General features: G+C 33.9%; 1 protein-coding gene across 1 annotated transcript in view; it reads right to left on the bottom strand.

The window, feature by feature from the left end:
* Nucleotides 1–8,794: 8,794 nt before the first annotated feature.
* LOC129217003 (uncharacterized) overlaps nucleotides 8,795–15,531 on the bottom strand; it is a 52,724-nt gene continuing 45,987 nt past the window's right edge. Inside the window, exons 12-13 of the mRNA XM_054851231.1 lie at nucleotides 14,947–15,292; nucleotides 8,795–8,903 (exon numbers count right to left, since the gene is read on the bottom strand). The gene's annotated coding sequence lies outside the window, so the exon portion shown is untranslated. The remainder of the gene's footprint in view (nucleotides 8,904–14,946; nucleotides 15,293–15,531) is intronic.

The raw sequence follows: 15,531 nt of genomic DNA, 5'->3' as shown, positions 1-15,531 counted from the left end.
TTATTTCACTCCGTGTTTTTTTCTCTTTTTTTGCACATTCTATCAGTTTTAGTGACTAAAGTAGTTTTTTTGACTGAAGGAAACAACCCCATTGTTAAGATTTTTCTTTGCTAACAACTAGGGCATAAAACCTTTTTTCCCTCTCTCATTATTAAGGAAGGTCTGGAGGAAAATAACACAAAACTCGGTTAATTTCTCCAGCACATAATGTAATGTCATTCTCATTTATTAGTGAGACATTTTCGCACCATCAAGTAAATTACTTTTTAAGAGTTTTAAGAGTGGTGTGAGAAATGGTAATGGTTCTTTTAATTTTATTAAGCAATCTTGACACTAATAAAAGTAGTTAAGATTGAATTATATCTGTTTCTATAGAATGAGTTACTATTTCATTTTTGAAATAAATAAGGAAAAAGTATTAAATTAAACGAAATTATTTACCATAAAAAGTAATAGCTTTTTCTTAAAAAGTTTGCATGATAAATTTTTCAGTTGAGTGTCCATTTTTTCCCAGTGTTAAAAAGCTTCTTTTTTATCGTACTTTTCTGTAGAAGTTTAACTTAAAAAGAAGAGTAATTTCATTAAGTTAAAATATATAAAGAAAAGGTTTAATATATCATAGATGTATCACTAAAACCAAAAAATAAAAAATAAAGTTAAAAATAAATTAAATGATTTAATAGTCATTGAAAAATAGGAAGGTATCATTTTCATATGAGGCAGTGAGAAGCAAAGGGATGTAAGTGTGAAAATTAAAAATTTGGAGATAACAGGAACAAATAGTAGGTGAATCTGTCCTTACGTACTTCAAAAATCTGTTTAGATAATTAGAATATTGCGTCTACAAAAAATACCAAATCAATGTCGATGTTAAACACATCTAGTATATTTTGTAGTAAGTTACCGCCCTAAAGCCAGTGCTAAGGCAGAAATACTTAATATACACCGCCAGCTCAGCTATTCCATCCGAGGACTGCAGTTTCGTGCTTTTTAGCGCTCATCAGCACGGAATAGGAATCACATGAGCTGCGGTCGCTCATCTGGTTTGCTAATTCTGCATTAGCTACCAGTTTGTTTGGCTCTCTTGGCTCCATTAAGAGATTTTTCGCCTCCAGCTCATGTGATTCCTATATCCGGGCTGATGAGTGCTAAAAAGCACGAAACTGCAGTCCTCGGATGGAATGAATGAGCTCTGGCGGTGTATTTTAAGTATATCTAGTATATTTATTTTGTTTTATTAGTCTTGTAATTTAATTAGATCAGACTTATCAATTTCATTATTATTTTAGTTTCCGCATTTTAAGGCATAATTTATTAACAACGTGAGTGACCTTTAATCAATAAATTAAGTTTTAACGATAATTCGGAATAGCCTCGAAAATGTAGCAGACTTTAACCGATGATTATTTCAGTACCTTTTACGAAGGCATCGAGATTGAAATAAAAAAGACCGTTGTTGACTAAAGGTTTTATAATTGAAATTAGAAAAAATTGATTTAATCGGATTTTAAGTTAAGGGTAACATAAATTTTGGTCTAATCACATCGTAAAATTTTCTTTCCAGAAAATTAGATTATCTGAGCCAAGACTTATGCCCATCTGACGATAATTACGTTAAACATTCTTTATGAGGACTTTTTGAAAATCGATAGAATTGCTCAAACCTGCACCTTTGCTTTCGGAAACGTACTAAAGAGTTCTACTTTAATTTATTTAATGCAGACTAATATTAAATTATAGGTAAAAGCAATGGTTTTAATAAAATGTGGAATGATTTTTACAGGCTTTTCAGCTTTTCCCTTTTGTTTTATTTTTTTAGACATTGAATAAAAGATAATCAAATATTTTAACTTAATAACGAATAAATACCTTTGTGCATGAAACCAAGGGCGCCCATGTGGGGGGTGGGGAAGGGTGGGCTCAAGCTTCCCCTTGGAAATTAGAACTTCCTTGCTTTTAGTGCTTTTTTCTTTGTAAAAATGTAAAACACTTTTTCTGCAGCAATTAATAAGTTATTAAAAATGTCAAATTTTATTAACTCTAATCTGTACTGAAATCGGTTTCTATGGAGAAAATATCTGAGCCCCTCCCCCCTTAAAATTTTGCATATGAGCGCCCTTGCTTGAAACTTAAATGAATGAATTACCATCGTTCATGGTGCACAAAAAGTTGCAAATTATTGCGGAAATGTGTTTTAGTGTTACAAGGAATACCTTTTCCAATGCAAAGAAATGTGAGCTTTTGGGTGAAAATCCTGTCCTCGGATGACTTTTCATTCAAAAAACTCACTTTTTTGCACTGAAAAAGGTTTTCTTGAAACATTTTTATGCATCAAAACGTTGGTAACTCATTCATTTAATCTTAACTTGAATTGCGATTCTACACACGAAGCGGTTAATTGATTGAGCTTTTCAAAAAATTTGCCTGTTAACAAGTTGACTGGCGTTTTTCGTTGCGTTTATACGACGTAGATCAGTTAAATCAACGTTTCTTAAGGTAAGGCAAATTTATTCGAGCAACTGCTTAACAACGCTATGAAACTGGACCGAGTTGACTCAGCTAGTTTACTCGCGTGTAGAGCAAACTCTTGAGAATGTCCCAATGAGTTGAATCGACTAAAAAGATGATTCAACTCATCGGGATGCTAATAGTAGCTGCACATATGCGTGGTGTGCCTGATGAGGTGGCTGTCGTATGAAGGGGGGCCCGGCGAATCGTTCACTGTTCTACATGATTACACATCCAGATAACCACCCGTTTGAAAATTGTTTCAACGAAGTTTCCTCGTGTGAAGAAGGCTTAAAAGAACGGATATTGGCAGAAAAAGCACGTTAGCAAAATCTAATTCTATCGTTGCACTGGTCATTACAGAATAATAAAACAAAATTAAGAAAGATCAGGCGAGGAAAAAAGAAACCGAATTTTAATGTTTCAATTTTGCATCCTTCAAATTCTTTTAGATGAACGGAGGGATAAAATTTTGTGCATTGAGTCCGCAATCTCTTAAATTAACTGAGTATGAAAGTTTTGACTTGACGTCTTTGTTAGTGAATGAAATAATGTTCAAATTTACCCCCAGAGACTTGGGGATGAATGGAAAGCATTTTTTTCACTACGAGGTTATTGGAGACAGAAATCGCAATAGACAATCTGCTCATACACTTAAGACGTTCTACACCAACAATATGCAATATGTGGCCAATAATTTGCTTGCGATCCGCTGAATCTTCTAAATGTATTCTGATATCAATTAAAAAGAAAATTCATTCAAAAATTAAACTGAGCGCTAAATGTATGCAAAATACACGCAAAAGTGCAAGTTACATCAAAACTTTATCTTCCGAAAAAGTAGAAAAAATGACAAACTCAAAAGTTTCCATTTATCACAGAATACAGGAACGGAAACATTCAAATGTTGAACATGCAAAATAGCAAGGATTGTGGAATATATGTACATATGAATATATGTTTTAGTAAGAGCTCATGAGCGCCAGACCTACGTCATAGTATAAAGGCCCAAATTTTTTCTGCGTAAGCACATCACAGCAGGTAAGAAAGGTTCGCTATTATTTAAGCTGAGTCGCGCTGGCTTTGGCAGGAAACAGGTAGCAAAAGTTGCGTCAAAAAACTGAATCATTCCATATCAAGTGACCTAAACACAACCATCTCCGATTCGAACGAAATTTTATAGAGGTGTACACACAGATATGCTTTTGAAACTCACCTATACAAATTTTCAGCTTTCAAGACCTAAATGCTGAGGACTAGGATCGATTAAAAAACAGCGCTTCAAAGACGAGCGCTTGTAAAACGAATTGCCATGTTTAGCACGGTTGCCCCATTGGAGGCCATTTTGAAGCCCACGTCTTTTTTCTTTTTGAGGTGTCCTAGATCCTCATGATTTGTGTTTTGGAAGCTGAAAATTTGCATAGGTTAGTTTCAAAGGCTTGTCTGCACCTTTCTAGAACGTCCTTCAAATCGGAAATGATTCACTGTTATAACCAGGGGTTCCAGACGAGTGAATATATTCCCTCTAAGGTGAGGCATGGTGACTGAAGGTGCAACGCAGGCCAGGATATAGAGCAGAGGAGCCGAAACAGCATGCAATCGCCGAAAGATTTATTACGCATGCGCTTTTGCTTTGGACATACATTCAACCACCTCAATATGGCGGACAAATGATGATTGCATTTATGTGTCTTTCACATTGAATGAAGTACACTGTTGGATTAAAACACAACTTTTCTAGGATTAATTATCCGAAATTACAAGTAAGTACAGCTTTTGATCACTTTGTAGCTTTTAGAGCTTTCAAACATAGTTAAAAGTTTTTAAAAGTGCATTTATTGATTTTCAGTTACCGTTACTGCCTTTTAGCTTCAGTTTACCGTTACTATCGTGAAATTTCCATCATTCAAAACACTACTAAAAATATCTCTCATTATTTTCTTGAGTACTCGATAAGCAGCTTTTATTATTCACCAAAAAAAACAAAAACACCTGCAATATGGTTATCAATAATCAACACGTGAGAGTCTTAATAAAAATGATTCTTGTGCTTCGTTGATCATAACAGAAAGCTAGTGAAAAAAAAATCTCTCTCCAGTCTAGCTCTTTTTCTTTTTCTTTTTTTTGCTTTTTCATTCAAGTGTTAGAATCATTTCCTGTTAGCGGTTAATGTATCGATAGCGTTAGAAATTTCCTTTGGTTTTTAAAGTGTCGAAAAACTTCATGTGCATTTTATTGTGTTAATCTTGATTATTGTTTATGAAACGATTTTGTTTTTCCGTAACTGTAGTATCCCTGAATATTTTTGGCTCTACATGTAAATAATCCATAAGTACAGCTATGCTTCATTTTCGGGATGCCTCATGTTTTAGTAAATGTATAATTTCTCACATTATTTAAATAATTATTCGTCTTTAACTTATAACGTATTTGTGACAGATTTTTCGATACCAAGTAAAGGGGTAGATATTTATTGATTTATTAATTTTAAACATTGCATGTTTTTAACGGCCCCAGAGTTATTATTATTAATATTATTTATTTTATAAATTTTTAAGAAAACTATAAAGATTTCACCGGTCTTCAAAGTTTTTCATTTGCTTTTACCGCGCCGGTGGGTCAAAAGAGGTTGAGAAACACTGAGTTAGAGCACGATCAGGTGAATTAAAGCAATGAGCACTTCTCAACTATGTTGAAAACTCTGAAATATGATCAAATGCTGTAATTTCATGATTTTAATCATTTCCAGTACCAAATTCAAGGTGAAAAATGTCCAAAACATAGAATATCATAAATCGAAACAAAACTTAAAAAATTATATTAATTTGAATTTTTGGCATCTTGAATTCAAATTATGTTTTCGCAATCATGAGCGTGTGTGTGGGTGGGTGAGTGTATGTATGCATGTATGTGTGTGCGTGTTGTGTATGCAGTGCTGCGTATGTACGCGCGTGTGTGTGCAGGCGTTCGTGTGCGTATGTAGGCATAAGTGTTTGTGTGTATGTATGCATGTATGTGTGTGCGTGTTGTGTATGCAGTGCTGCGTATGTACGCGCGTGTGTGTGCAGGCGTTCGTGTGTGTATGTAGGCATAAGTGTTTGTGTGTATGTGTGTGTGTGTAGGATATGGACTCAACCTGGAGACGGTTTTCGCTATAGGAGCAGCATCGTGAGGAGCCGGTCGACAGTGATGCTGCAGAGGGTGCTGGTGGAAAAATAAAATAATAGGAATTCAAAACTGTCAAGTGAGAACAATAAGCAATCGTGATTGCTCAAAAAAAAAATAAATAAATAAATAAATAAATAAAAAATACACAACTGTATTCAAAAACGCACACAATACGAGGTGAGGGGGGGGAGGATCTGTTGTAAGAGTGCCATTTCTTTCCCCGAAGGTTCCTTTTTTTTTCACTCTGACTGTCTATTTTTTAAAAGGTGCCTGTTTTTCACCATATTTAGAGGTGCCATTTTGGCCCCGTATTGGGTGCCGCTGGTGAACAAGCGTTTCTCCCCTGAAAGGTGCCGAATGCATCCTGTAGTTTTAACAGTGTTGGATGGGGACGAATTTATGATATTTAGCTTTTGCAGCAATTTTACGCACCTGTGCTACCTGTTTCCTGCCAAAGCCAGAGCGACTCAGATTCTTCTCTTTTCATGATATAATCTTGAATCAATGATGGCGCCTATGCGATTATTTGGAAAACACGGAACTCTTCTTTGAGTTGCCTAGTCTTTACTAACTAATAATCTATTTTCGACAATTCACCACAAGTGTGGCAATAACTTTTGTTTTCATCTACCCCATGTTTCCATTTACCCCATATAACCCTGTTTATTTATTTTTTGTCTAAATACTTTTATAACCGCACGAATCTTCGTTTGTTTGATGTTAGTTTCTTCACCATGAAGAGTCAATCGTGAAGCAATCTTCTGCGGTAGAAAGGAAACTACATCCCAAACTTAATTATTATCTTGTGAGAGACTGACAACCGTCATTATGCCACCATCAGTTAACAGCTCAAAATCCTCCACATCATCAACATCCTCACATCTTCCTCTGTTATGGTATTGTCTTCAACGTTTTAATGATAGAGAAAGAACTTTTCGCTTTTTAGTAGTTGTAGATTTTCGGACAATAGTTTCTGCCGCGGTTGCTGTGACTGAAGCAGTCATTCCTCCTTCTCCCTTTAATGAAATAACCATGCATACTACATCTTTGATGGTAATCGGATTTAATGAGATACTGCAGCTGAAATTCTCTAGAGTTCGTGCATCTAGCAATCATATTCAGAAAGCTTTAATAATCTCCACTTAACTTATAATAGTGCTTCCAGTTAATGTGAGTTGTATATCGCACAATAAACTGGCACTATGCATCTAAACCATAATTATCATGACAAACTGTTACTTTTGTTTTGACAATACAGTAACATTTCGTTATATCGCGCTTATCGGGATACAACAAAAAAGCTTATACGTATAGGGGAGGGTGGCCCAAAGCGGGTAGGTTTTCGAAGAACGCTCGAAAATTGTAGTTTTTTTTGGGATTTTATCTCAACAATTTCGGTTTATTTCCTAGCAGAGTTCTTGAACTTCAAAATAAAAAGTGACTTTTGTATTATTTCAACCCCAATATTTATTTATTAAATCAAACTTTACAGACATTTGAAAAACCCGCTTTGCCCGACTACGGAGCCCAAAGCGGGTAAACTTAACTAACTGTGGTTTGGTACATTCGCCAATCAAATATGAAGTTCTAAATGATTAAAATAGTTGCTTAGCTACCTGCCATTATAAAAAAAAATATATATAACAGTTGTACTTATCCAATTTAAAATTAGCACATTTTTTTATAAAACATAAAGAAATAACTAATTAAACTAATAGACTAATTGATTGCCATCCTAAAAAATAACTTTTTAAAGTTATACTTATCCTACTGAAATAGAAAATCTAAGTCAGCACACGAGTTGAGAAATTATAAATAAATGTATGATTATCCTATACCCGCTTTGCATAAAAAAAACGTTTTTTATTTCAATCATCATAACCTTAAATTAAAAAAAAAAAAACGAAATGACAATCGTAGTTTGTAGGTGGATGGTGTCAGAATAACGTAATATTATTGACTATCAAAGAAATAAGCTGGTCTTCAACTAATCACGTTACAAAACTTAATTTTTTTATAGGAATGTATCATTTTTTAAATTTTACGCCTGGTTGCTTCATGGCGCTTTACTGTTGCTTCGTTGGGACTGATTAAAACTCGGGGGTGTTCATGTAAAACACGACATACGTATGCATCGCCGCTTACACACCATTGGGGGGGGGAGCATACTTAGGCCTACCCGCTTTGGGCCACCCTCCCCTATCTGAAAAAGCGATATAACCGAAGACATTAAAACGAACGATTTAGTTAACGTACAAATTAATGACACATGCAACCTACAAAATCTTTATCATACTAGGACAATTTTCTCAATTAAAGTAATAAAAAATTATCTTTCCAATTGTTTTTTTCAAAAAATTAAATATTTGAATACGAATCGTGTTGGAATATGAATCGTAAGTTTTAGCTTAAACTGCAACGAATTCAGATAGAAGGAAAGCATTCCAGTTGTTTTAACTAGTTGAAGAAAAAGAAATAACTTTTCTGAGGTACAGGCTTCTACGGCGTCAAACACAAAGTAACATTTTCTAAAATAATTTTTCGGGAGACATGAAAAGTGTCATAAATCCAAATTAGCGATATAACGAGGGGTTACTTAACTCATCAGCTCTATTTAGGATGATTTTTCGCATGAAGGTACCATGATAGCTAATTAATTACTCTTGCAGAAAATCCCCGACTTTTCCTCGAAATAAATTTTTTTCGCCGTCACCATCGTTTCAGAAGTTCACAAATTCAACAGTTTTTGTTTTTATATTGAATAAAATTAAAGTTCTGCAAATTATGTTGCAATATTAAAACATGAGTGACATGGCACAGCTGTCAAAGATAGATAATAAAATGTGACTAATTGTGCATACAACATCAGTTTGTCGTAAAAGCAATATTTGTTCACAAAGTAATATTTGTTAACAAGTATGTTTGAACATGAATATAATACTGATATACAGTAAAAACTGTCTACAATGATATTGTTGGGACCTAAAAAAATATCGTAATAGACAGGTCATCGTTATAGACAGTATTGTTATACACAGGTTTCACTGTATGAAGAAAATCTACAATTATATAGACATAGGAGAGGCGTGTAACATTCTATAAAGACAAACGTTCTTCAGGAACGAAAAAGAATATTTTATTAGTGAATTTTATTTACAAAAATAATGCATTCATCGTATGTACTTTAATAATGATGTTGATGTTTATCTTCAGAACTTTAAGTCAACCTGAAAAAAAGAAAAACAATTGTAAGGACAAAATAGCAATGCAAACTGTTATTTCCGAGAACAAAATAACAAAAAAATTCGAAAATACTTATAACGAATACAAAGTAAAACACCAGTAGTGGCCGATGCCTCAGTAGTGGCCATTTCAAGTTTACTTATATACTTTGAAGAAAGAAATCAACAATAATAATGAGATTAATATATTTGGTAGGTACTTAATGTAACTATCATATTTAATCAATTTTATTCATCAGTTATTTGAATTTTAAGGAAGTATTTTAAATTTTTCGGATGGAAGTATGTCAGATGACCGCTACTGAAATTTTCAGATTTTGGAGTAGCCACTACGAAATTAAATTTAAGGTTTGGGGAAAATGGATAAAAAATTGCAATTCTGGCATTTTTAGAAAATGGGACGATTAAGGAAGAGTTGTACGCTCATTGAGTTTTAAGAGAGGTAATTAATATTGTAGACCAACAGTTAAACTAGTATGTTATGGCCATCACGAAACTTTTTTCTATATTTTTCTTTTTTTTCTGATCCCTCCCCATGCTTGACGAGGAAGCAATATTCCCAACAAAAACAAAATTACACATGCAAAAACTTGATGACCATCCCAATGTCTGAATTATTGCAAAAGCAAAGCAAAGAGCGAAAATTGAAAGTTATTTTAAAAGCCTTGCTTGAATTAATTACAAATATTTTATTTGTTAACAAACATAAGATGGCAACAGTTAAAAATTTTAAATCATTGAGATAATATTTCCGATTATTTCCATACAATTAAAATGACGAGAAATACGCAGACGACAATCTATTACGATTTATCTTTCTTATTGTTGCATTGATAAAGCTATTTTTATTCACAAAAAAAAAAAAAAAAAAAAAAATCAACACCTCTTGGAGCAATTGGCGTCAAAATTGAACCAAAACCTGTTTACATATGAATTCCCATATATTCCAAATTTCAACCAGAACGTAGCATTACTTCTTGAGATAGGGCACTCACAATTGAATCAGCACCTGTTCCTGTTACTGGCAACATATGGACCAAATTTTGTTTAATTCCGCCAGTTATTTCCTGAGGAATAGCAAGCACGCGTAACTCAAAAAACGTCCCATTGCTCCACCCCTCTTGGAGGAATTTGCGCCAAAAACCAATGGGCACAAGGTCATATGGGGGCACATATGTGTACCAAATTTCGTTCGATTTCATGCGGTAGTTTTTGCTGTAGAGCGGCCACAAAAAACTGGTCACACACAGACGTGACACACACACACACAGACAGACAGACATTTTCCAAAAATAGTCGAAATGGACTCAGCACACCTCAAAACGTTCGAATCCTTCGAAATTCGAAAATTTGCACGAATCCAATACTTTCTTCTATATATTATATATATAGAAGAAAGTAAAAATATACTTCACTGTGGCTACTACTAGTGTGTTTTAAACCTTGAAGTGGCCTGGTCACTACTGGCGTGTTTACTTTACTTATTAAAAGAGAGAGAGAGAAAAAAAAGAAGCACATAAATTTTTGAAATTGTCAATTCTGTGAAGAGTTCATAGCCGTTGGGTTGTCTATCTCGTAGTCAACCTTTGAAACACAAACTGTTCTTTTCCATTGAACAGCTGACTTTTACATTAACTTATAACCAAATCAGTTTATATTAGCTAAGACATTATAGATTCTTGTTCTACAAGAAAACAATACGATATCTAAATTTGAACTACTCTGAGATCAATTGTCTTTATCAGCAAAGCATGCGAGTAATTCTGGTAAACTAAAAAGATGTATTTATTTTTGGAATATCTTTATATGAGATCAAATTTTTGAACTCCCTTTGATGTAATTTTGCATTAGTTATTTTTTCAACTACCTTCTGTCGCTCTAAATTGAGTGCATAACTCAAACAAATAGACAACAAATTAAATCACACAAAATATATATATATATATATTTTAAAGAATGGGCACAACATAAAATGAGTTTAAATTATTCTATATTTATGTGTTCATAAGGCTTAAAAGTTACTGACTGATGAAATTAAGCATTATCTTTCCATTTCAGTTTATTTGTAATGCTTTAGTAAATTATAAAAAGAAATAGAAACACAATAATAATAATGTTCCCAAATATCAAAAGGAAAACGAAGTGACAGATGTAACTGAGAGACAAAAAAGAAAAGGAGGCAAAATGAATAACGGGGTTGCTTTCTTCAGTCAAAAGTACTACTTTTAGACATTGAAATTGATAGAATAAGCAAAAAAAAAAATAAATAAATAAATAAAACAAAATAAAGCGAGAAAAAACTTTCATTTTCCCAACTCTTAATTTTCATTTTTTTTTTTTTAAACGTCCAATGTTGAAAATAAGGCATGGGCTTATGACGTCTCAAACGATGTACTTTGGGGTATCTCCATTGACGCACAGATGCTTACGCTTGCTGTCCACCGCGTTTCCAGCAAATGATAATTCAGTAGCGAATTAAATATTGCAGCGCTCTACACTTGCTATCAACCATATCGTTGCCATTACATGTGAGTAAAGAAGCGAATTAAATATTTTGCGTTGCGCTAATGCCACATTTCATCACTTGTGATGTCATGTGCAGAAGCGTAAAAAATAAATCTGCTTACCGATTTAAATAATTGTTAAAATATACTAAACTTTGTCAAATTATTTAAAACATGGTTAAATCCTGTTTTTAAGCATGCTCTTACAAAAAAAAATACTTTTAAAATTTCGGAAAAAACTCCATTCCTTTCGCAAGAAAATAAATAATCCATCTATAAACTTTAATTTTCAGAAACACATATCATATTTCCAAGAAGGCTATAAAGGTTTCAACTTTATCACCCATAAAGATTTCTACTCAAAAAGAGAAAAAAATTCTTCTCAACTTGAACAACTAAGATTTTTCTGAAACTTGCAGAAAACCTGAAGTTTATATATACAGTGTGCCCGCCAAAGTCTGTTGCCATCCCAAAAATTTCTGAACGGCAAGAACTATCGTCATAAAAGTTGGGTATAGGTATAGCTAAGTTGCCATGAGCTTCGCAATAAAGCCACCTACAGCGCTACCTGGTGGAAAAACTCGGAGTTAGCGTCGTTATCTCAGAAATGGTACGAGATGCATGAAAAAAGGCATCCACAAAGTTGTTTAGCATCTTCAAATAAAACAAGAAGTTCCGACCAGAACTAAACGAGCCTTCTTTCCTGAATACCAGCATCGACTCTCAAGAATCTAATCGAAATTCTTTAAATTAGCCGAGATTGCGAATTATGTCAAACATAACTCTTTAATATTTTAAGCTGATTTCTAGAAACAAAATAACCCTCGCTCATTAAAGAAATAGATACGTAAGAAAAAAATAAACTAACAAATAAAGTATTAGCACGTTTTAAACAAAGCAGCTATTTTTTTTTTTTTTTTTTTGAATTAAAAAAAAATCTTTTATCGCTTAAAAAAAGTTAAAAATAGTAGTATTGAAATAAATACATTATATAAAAAAATCTTTTGTTTTTTAACTCCCATTGACAAAAGATAATTTTAAAAAATGAATAAATATAAGTAAAAAAAATAAATGTAAACTCAAAAAAATAATTTTCTTCAACACACAAAAAAAAAAAAAAAAAGAGAAAAAAAACTTATGCTCCCTTCATGAGCCACTGCCAAAAACAGAATGCCTAAATTAAAACTTCGGGGTGAAAATAAAAACAAATCATACCAATAATAATCATTTCACAGTAAAAACCAGGGCTCCGGAGTCGGAGTTGATCTGATTTTATGGTATTTGGAGTAAAGGAGTCAGAGTCGGAAGTCGAAGGTTTCAAATTCAATGATTCAAATTCTGAATCGGCCACTTTCTCTCAAAGTCAGAAATTCTGCTAATGTTTGCGCAATCGAAGTCGGAGTCGGTCATTTTCAATCCGTATCTAAATTTTTGCCAAAGCTACGGAGTCATAGTCGGAGTCCGACTAACTTAGCGATACATGAATCGGAGTCGACTGCCCTAAAATTCTAAAAGTCGGAGTCGGGAGTTGGTCATAAAGAGCTATATCCAGACAAGTTTGTGTGAAACAAATCCACCTTTAACTAAGGGATCTACATTGACTTTTAGTTTCACCGTAGGCGTTAATGTTAAGGGATTTGAACTGTTCAAAATTGAACAGAAAACTAATCAAATCAAAAAGATATTTTCTAAACTCGTTCTTCATCAAGAGCTTTTTCCTAGAAAGTTTGTTTGAAGCAAATTCGCGTTGTGTACGGGATTTGTATTTACCTAAAATTTCATCGTAGGAGCGAAGTTTTTTTTTTTTTTTTTTTGAAAAAAAAAAAAAAAACTTAACAAAAAACTGAAAGAAAAACTTTTTAAATCAAAAAGTGAAATGTTGGACTTCGGTGTCCTCGCCCAAAAAAGTTTGTTCGAATTGGATTATTTATTTAAAATTTATTGGGGGGGGGGGCGACAGACCAACAGACACATTTTCCTGATCTGAATACCCTACTTTCCAATTTTTAATTTTTCAATATTTATTTTACTTTTTGACCTCTTATTTTTTTTTTCTTAGCGATATTTTGAAAAATCATTAAGTTTTCTTTTATGCTTTTATCTTCTTTAACTTTTACCGGGAAAGTAAGCTAAAAAAAAGAGATTTTTAGCACAGAAAAATGAAAAATAATAGGCGTACAACAGATTCCAGCTAGATGGTTACGTACTCGTAGAATGGCTTCCATATTCACCAGATCTGATTCCTTAGACTCTTTTGCATAAGAATACATCACACAGCTAGTGTATATGTAATCCCTCCACCAATCAGCATTGTAGGAACGTTGAAACTGTATTACGTATGCTTTCGCAAGCGAGTCACCTGCCATATTGTACAATTTTCAGCAGGAAGTACAGGCCCGTGTCCAAATGTCTATTTGTGTTGAAATACGTCATATTCAACATTGCAGGTAAATGAGGCTCATTTCAGTCAAGTATGCAATTTTATCCACACGATCTAATAAAGGATCATTTTACACCTACTATTTTCAACACTACTATGAGGAATGAATCACATTTCCCATCTGGGTGAGTCACGACAAGTAACAGGAACAGGGGGCTCTCGGGGGTGGTGGTGTATGAATCATATTCACGACGAAGATAACGAAGATGATGAGAGCTTTTCAACGGTGCCGGCGAATGGAGCTGGGTGTCCAATGACAGGACGACATTTCACTTACAAGATGGCTGCGTTGACGTAAACATGATCTGCCAATGAAATAAGATGCGCGAAAAGGTTTTTTCCGCCAACGACCAGAATTACTCACAACAGGCGTTTTGTTGTTGCACGACAATGCCTAACTGCATACGGTCACAGTAACAACGTTTTCGGTGGAAAGTATTGAACCACCCTCTTTACACTCCCGACTTCGCACCAAGAGATTTCTTTCTCCTTCAGGTCTTTACATAAACGCTTGGGAGGTCATTATATCAAAACAGATTCCGCGACTCAGCAAGCGGTCTTGACGTGGCTCCACAAACTTGACAATAATTTCTACCATGCCGGATTTGATGGTTTGGCGTACCGCTGGAACAAAAGCCTCCTTACGCATGATGACTATGTACAGCAGTTATCTGTACCTTTGTCTCTTGCCTTTTATACATTTTTGTAATTCCTGAATAAATTTTTATCTGCATGGGCTTGTTATTTTACTTTTCGAAATCCCGTCGAGCTTTGAGTTTCTCCAAGTTTCATAAAATGATGAAATACTAAAGTTGCAAATTTTTTTAATTATGCAGTTATTTTGTCATTTAATGCATAAGCTATAATAAATTCAGGACTGTCGTTTCGTCTGTATTTTAATGAAGATAAATCAAACTGAATGAAATTACAGTTAAAACAAAATCAAAAAATTTTGAGTCTAATTTTATTCACTAGTGTCTTCACCCTTGTACCTATTCTTGCTCATACAGACAAAATGACAAAACACCAAATTAAATAAATTTGTCTACTCACAGTTTGAACTTTAAAAAATACAAAAACTTACCAACTTATCCTCTGTAGTATGCTTGTTCTAGTGCGTCGTGAAATTTTGGATCATAAACACCAACACCATGAGGTCCATGGTACAAACCACTAGGATAGTGCACAGTGTACTTCTTAGCAGGATAGTGATAACTGGAAAGTGCAGGATGAACTAGACTTTGCAACGTCACCAGATGTTTGGTTGGAAGGTAATGCTTGGAGGCAACGTAGTGCTTTGATGGATACACGACGTAGCTCTTGGACGGCAACACGTCATAGTGCAACAGGTCACTATTTAGAACAATAGCTTTTGTCACGGGCAGTTCATAAACGGAAGCAGATGCTGCCGCAATGAGAAGGCAAATGATCTGAAAAAGTGTTCAGGGTTAGAGTAGGTTCTGATGGAGATACAAATTCTTTTGAACACTTGCACTAGTTTTAGTACTATGTGCCATATTGTAAACATACATCAATGAATAATGGGGTTGTTCTCATCAGTCAAAAGGACTACTTTTAAACTGAAATTAATAGAATAAGCAAAAAAAAAAAAAAACATGGAGCGAGAAAAAAAACTTTCATTTTCCAACGGTTAATTTTTAATTATATA

This window comes from Uloborus diversus, chromosome 2 (genome assembly GCF_026930045.1).
Source record: "Uloborus diversus isolate 005 chromosome 2, Udiv.v.3.1, whole genome shotgun sequence".
Classification (NCBI taxonomy): Eukaryota; Metazoa; Arthropoda; class Arachnida; order Araneae; family Uloboridae; genus Uloborus; species Uloborus diversus.
The sequence above is the reverse complement of the archived record's forward strand: the minus strand, read 5'-3'. Positions and strand labels throughout refer to the sequence as shown.